This window comes from Phalaenopsis equestris, unplaced genomic scaffold, assembly GCF_001263595.1.
Source record: "Phalaenopsis equestris unplaced genomic scaffold, ASM126359v1 Scaffold000123, whole genome shotgun sequence".
In the NCBI taxonomy this organism is placed as follows: domain Eukaryota; kingdom Viridiplantae; phylum Streptophyta; class Magnoliopsida; order Asparagales; family Orchidaceae; genus Phalaenopsis; species Phalaenopsis equestris.
The window spans coordinates 2,142,700-2,148,637 of record NW_018164565.1 but is presented as its reverse complement, the minus strand read 5'-3'; the positions used below and the strand labels follow the sequence as shown (position 1 = coordinate 2,148,637).

Below are 5,938 nucleotides of genomic sequence, written 5' to 3'. Positions count from 1 at the left end.
CTCGCTCCTCCCAACCCCCTTTATTCCAAGAGACACTCCTTTTCACCAGGAGACACACCTCTCCCCCAAGAACCTCCAACTCCCTAGATATGAGCCATACCTAACAATTCTCCACCGTGGCGAATATCCAACACTGTAGGAGATATGCATCACCCGGTATATGCGCCTACCAAACAAATCTCCACCTTAGTGAAGTGAATATTCAGCCTGCCTCTTTAGAAGAAAATCTCCATCTTGCGAATATCCAATCCTTTAGGAGAAAAAATCTCCACCTTGTGAATATCCTGCCTCTTAGGAAAAAAAATCTCATGGAGTCTCTTTATACCAAAGTGGGGTAGACAACCAAACCATCTAACCTGGCTTGGTCAAAGTTCCTGTTGCATTTTCACCATATGATTCAACAGAGCGATCTCCACCTGCAACTGTACTCCCTATCAGTTTATAGATGTTACCTACAGTGATCTTCCCTTTCATCACAGTCAGTGCACCCTTAACAATTCCGATGGTTTCCCTATCCTCATCTGCCTTAGGAATGAAACCATTTCTGTGTAGAGTGCCCAACGAAATCAAATTTTTCTTCAACTCTGGAATATGTCTGACATCACATAATGTTCTAACAGTATCATCATACATCTTAATTCTGACTTTACCAATACCAGCAATATTGCATCGTATATTATCACCCAAATAGATTGAACTAGAATCAGATAACCTGTATGAAGTAAACCACTCCCTGTTAGGTGTTATGTGATAAGAACATCCTGAATCAATAATCCATCCATCCTTTAACTGAGTTGTTGTAACTGAAAGCGCATCATCATCACTGTAATCTGTAATGTTACTCTGCACCATATTCACAGCCCTGGAAGATACATCACGAGTTTTCTTCTTGAGCATTGGACAATCTCTTTTCATATGTCCTTGTTCCTTGCACTTAAAGCAACGAATCTTCTTGGTTTTTAGGCTTTGACTTGGAACTTTGCCTTCCAGAATTCTCCTCCTCCTTACTTTCACGATCCTGATTACACTGAGCATATAAACAATTACCATGAGAGCATTCCTCTGCATTCTGCTTTCGCTGGTTGTGAGCCAACAATGCTGCAGTAATCTCATCAATTTTAATTGTTTCTTTCCCATATGTAAGAGTAGTCACCAGATGTTCATAAGAAGTAGGCAATGAACACAAAAGAATCATTGCTCGGTCTTCATCCTCAATATTCACATCAAGCCGTGCCAGATCCGTGATTATTTGATTGAAGACATTCAAGTGCTGAACCAAATCAGTGTCTGCCTGCATCTTCAGCCCATACCACCTTTACTTCAGATACAATTTATTCGTCAGAGATTTTAACATAAATTAAGTTTCCAATTTCTTCCATACATCCTCTGGAGATTTTAGATTCATCACGTGATACATAACTTCATCTGTCAGAATAAACATATAGTTGCTGCACCCTGCCGCTCGAAGTTGTAACTCTTCCCAATCTTCATGTTCCATATTATCAGGTTTCGTAACCCGCAAAGCCTTCAAATTTCCCTGTTGTGCTAACAAATCTTTTACCCTTGTTTGCCACAATCCGAAGTTCCCGGTTCCATCGAATTTCACTATCTCAAATTTTGCTCCAGACATTGCTATTTGAAATTTAATCCTACACCGTATTTTCTTGCCTTGCTTCGAAAAACAAAAGAAAATACTCCGCAAATAAATTCAAAGAAACCTGAAATTTTCCTTGTCAAATGCAGCAACTATCTCGCGATTCTCCTGTGATTCGTGAATCAAATTTTCCCACGAAGCACTTTTCCTGTTCGTACCAGTACCTCTGCCAATTGCTGTTTCCGCGAGCCACGAATCCCTTCGCACCTGTTCGAGGAATACCTCCACGAAACTCCTCCCCCCTGCCGACCCCCCCCTGTCGCAAAATCTCCTGCGACGAGCCAACGAATTTAACTGGTCGAATTCCTCAGATTTTTCGCAAAACAATGCTCCTTTTCGCGGTGGACAGTCTCTGGTTCCCGGACAGCCTCTGTTTCCCACGGATTGTTGAACCTGCCGAACTCCTCTGTTTCCTGAAACTGCACGATCTTCCTTGAACGAACCAGAGCCCTAGTCGCGAACTGACGCCGACGAACTTCGGATTACTGCTGTCGCGCCAAGTGCGACCTTCCGAGTACTGCTGCTGCGCCAACTGCCGCACGCTCCTCGGAAACCTTGCGGAAGAAGCCCGATGCTATCGCGAGCCTGACGCGATATTCCCTGTCGCGTGAAGCAGCGAATCCTCCTGCCCGAACGCGATGCCTCTGCGAATTCGAAAATTTGGCTGCAGCGAACCTCGCTGAATGCCCGGATTAGCCGATTCTCGTGATGTCAAATCGTCGAAGCCCGTCAGCGAACCGTCGTGCCCTTCGCGTGACAACTGCCGCACGCCAATTACTCCGTTCCTCTGCACCGAAGAAGGTTGCCTGGGCGAACTCCTTTCGCGATCCTTCGCTCAAATGCCGAGCGAATCCTTCGTCCCAGGCCCGACGAATCCTTCTTCTCTTCCTGCGTCGATCTCCTCCTATTCCCCTCGAAAGAGGCTTTGATACCAATCGTTGTGAGAATTGCAGCGGAAGAAAAAAACAGGAATCGACACAAATCCAGAAGAAGAACACAGAGATTTAACGAGGTTCGGCAAGGAATTGCCTACGTCCTCAGGAGCGTGCGACGGTTTCACTATTTCAGAGAAGTTACAATACATCCCATAGGGTTACACATATATATAGACATATACAAACCCTCAGATAAAATTACAATCACGCCCTCGCTCCTCCCAATCCCCTTTATTCCAAGAGACACACCTTTTCACTAGGAGACACCTCTTCACTAAGAAACTCCAACTCCCTAGATATGAGCCATACGTAACAGTACATAATAGTGAGTCTATGTGATATTTTCTTCCTACATACTGCGGAGGCACTTTTTTCCTTCAATCCCCCAATCAACTTTAAAGGTTGTATCTTTTCCTATATTCTCTTCCTGGTATATAATAGATCCTAGATATTTAAATTTATAATTATTATATTATTTTCTTCGAATATTTTTAATTTTTAATTTCACACCATTAAAACTGCATATCGTGTATTCAATTGTTTTTTAATTAATTATATGGCCTCTAACTTCTAAACATTTTTTCCTATTGTTTTTTTTATACTTTCATTTATTTCCTGTGGAAGTGATATGGTTCTCTGCTGTACATTTTTAATTTTCTTTTCTCTGTTTTACATACAACTGCCTGTATAAAATTTAGTTCTTTTTTTAATGTCCATTTTATAAGCTTGGCACAGGGGATTATCTGTTTTGGAGTGTGTCATATGTTTTGGCAGTAGGGCTTGTCAGATTTGAAGTTTTTGCTTATATAACTTTCGTTTGCTGTGGCTTTATACAGTCATAATTCTGTTTGTAAACTGGATGGAATAGTTGTTGAATAAAATTTCTGAGAAACCATCTTCTCCATTTCTCTGTATCCTTAGTTGTGGGTTTAGGGTGGTGGTTGAGGGTCTTCTACTGAAGTCCCTGACTTTGCCAAGATTGACAGGTCTTCAACTGGGAGCTTCTATTCTACAGGGTTTGTGTTCTCATGGTTGAAGTTGTTTAGCCACATTTTGGATTCTTGGCCAAGTATTGTGATAGGAACAAGACGAGTTTTCATAGAGATTAGGACAAAATAAAATATTCTTAATTCACCAACACAAAATAACACAACTCAAATACATAAAAGATAAACATTTGCAATTTGAGAGATAGGCGATCTCTCCCAAAACCTAAACCTAACCCTAAGATTCAATACGACAATCACACCTCCTAACACTAATCATATTAAACCCTATTTATACCAAACAATAATAACTAACAAATGACTAAATTGCCCCTTTAGCCTTACACCTAAAATAAGCTTTAAAATTATTTGGAGGGTTTGTGTGGTGGAAAGCGTCGTAGGTGCGGTACCCTCCCAATAAGACATTTTTTCTTCAAGATGGAAAAGAGGAAACCTATGTTGGATCAATTTGTATTACTCTCACTCATAACTTAACTTGAGACTTGTTCTTGCAGTCGACACTTGATTTAAATAAGAGTTGGGTCATCTGCATGATGACTGCACCTAACCCATAACCTATAGCAGTTGTCTCTACAATGATTAATTGGCTGAAATCAGCTAATGCCAACACTGGTATGTTCTTCTTGACCTTCTTTAACTTTTTAAAAGCCCGGATTACAATTTTTCGCCAATGAAATTTATCTTTCTTCAATTGCTGTGTCAATGGCCACACAATCGAACTGTAACCCTTCACGAACTTCCGGTAGTATCTTGTAAGTTTCAGAAATCCTTTCAACCCCTCCAAGAAGTTTTCTTCCAATAATCCTTTCAACCCCTCCAAGAAGGTTTTTTCCAATAAGTCTTTTGACATTCCTCTCAAAGAACCAAATAACATCTCAAATTTCTCCCTATAATTTATGGTGGACTCTTCCTGGACCAATGTAAAAAATAGTTTGTGTAAATTCCCTTCACATGTGGTTATGAAATTCTTCAACAATCGGTCCTTGAATTCTTCTTATATTCTTTGTTGTTTTCTCCATTGACACCATGCTAGAGTCTTCTCTTCCAAACACAGGGCTGCCACCATCAATCTTCTTTCTCCGTAAACCCATTAACAATAAAGTATCTCTCCATGTGATGAACTCAACCATGGGCATAATTTCCTTCAAAGATTGACAACTTCAAGTTCTTTATGCGTTAGTCTCCTTTGCAATTTCCTCATTTGAAACTTGTTCTACCCATGATTCAGGGGTTGAGTTCTCTTCCTCGATCCATATTGATTTTTCTTCTTCCATAAACTTGGCTTACCCCATAATCAACTTGTCCGTTCTCATAGGCTCTTGAATCGCTTTCCGCCCGGAAGGCTGCCACAATAAAAGACACTGGCGCGGTTGGATGCAGCCCTCTGCTAGGGTCCCACTCATCATGGTTCTCTGTTCCAGGCCGAAATTCTTTGAATCAATATTCTCTAGCACTGAATCAAATGTCTTCCCGTTCCGCTTGCTGCCGCTCGTTCCAATCCTCCAAATGTCGCGCACTTCCCTCCATATGCTACTGCTCGAATCCACTTCCAACTCCTTCGCTCGATCCCTCTTGCCTCCATTTGTTCAAGCCATCAAAATGTCACACTATTACTTTCAAGTGCTATCTCTCGAGTTCGCCTAAGGCAACGATGATTCCTTGATGCTACACTAATTCTTCTTATTGTTGCTGCTATCATTTGTTCTAGATGCCGTTGCTTGATCCCATAACGGACGACAACAGATTTGCTTGAAATCCACAATCTTCTTCATCATTTCTTCAAGAACCATGAATCTCCTCTTCATGGATGAGAACCACCCCTCCCTGGCCGAGAACGAATCTCCATAGCTGAGAAACATTCGTCTAGTTTAGATCTAATCCGACTCACCTCGTTCTTTAATTTCTTCTCCAATTCATATACTTTCTAGGTTTCCCTTACTCCGAAGGTGATTTCTATCACAAAGGCGGAAATACTGTACCTCAAGATCCCATCATGGGCTTCCTAGCTACCTTGAGTTGCGACTATATCTCGAGGTTCTGTCACGAAGGCGATCCCATCAATCAAGAATATGTCGCGATCTCATCGTTGGCTTTCCAACTCACTTTAATCCCATATGTTACGCGAGGTTCGATCGCTACGATGGATCCTGTATGCTGTGATCCCGTCACAGGCTTCCCAAATCTCTCAAATCGCAGCTGTATTGCAAGGTTCAATTGTGATTACAGATCTTGTACGTAGCGATCCCGGGTAGGAGGCGGGGCTGCTGTAATAGCGGTTGACGGCAATGTGGTAGGGTGGAGGTGGAAATTGGAGAAGAGGTGGGCCCCCTCCGAGGGAAAGA

General features: G+C 41.8%; 1 protein-coding gene across 1 annotated transcript in view; it reads left to right on the top strand.

The window, feature by feature from the left end:
- LOC110021222 (cleavage and polyadenylation specificity factor subunit 1-like) overlaps positions 1-5,938 on the top strand; it is a 75,185-nt gene that overhangs the window by 26,733 nt on the left and 42,514 nt on the right. The gene's annotated exons all lie outside the window — the stretch shown is intronic.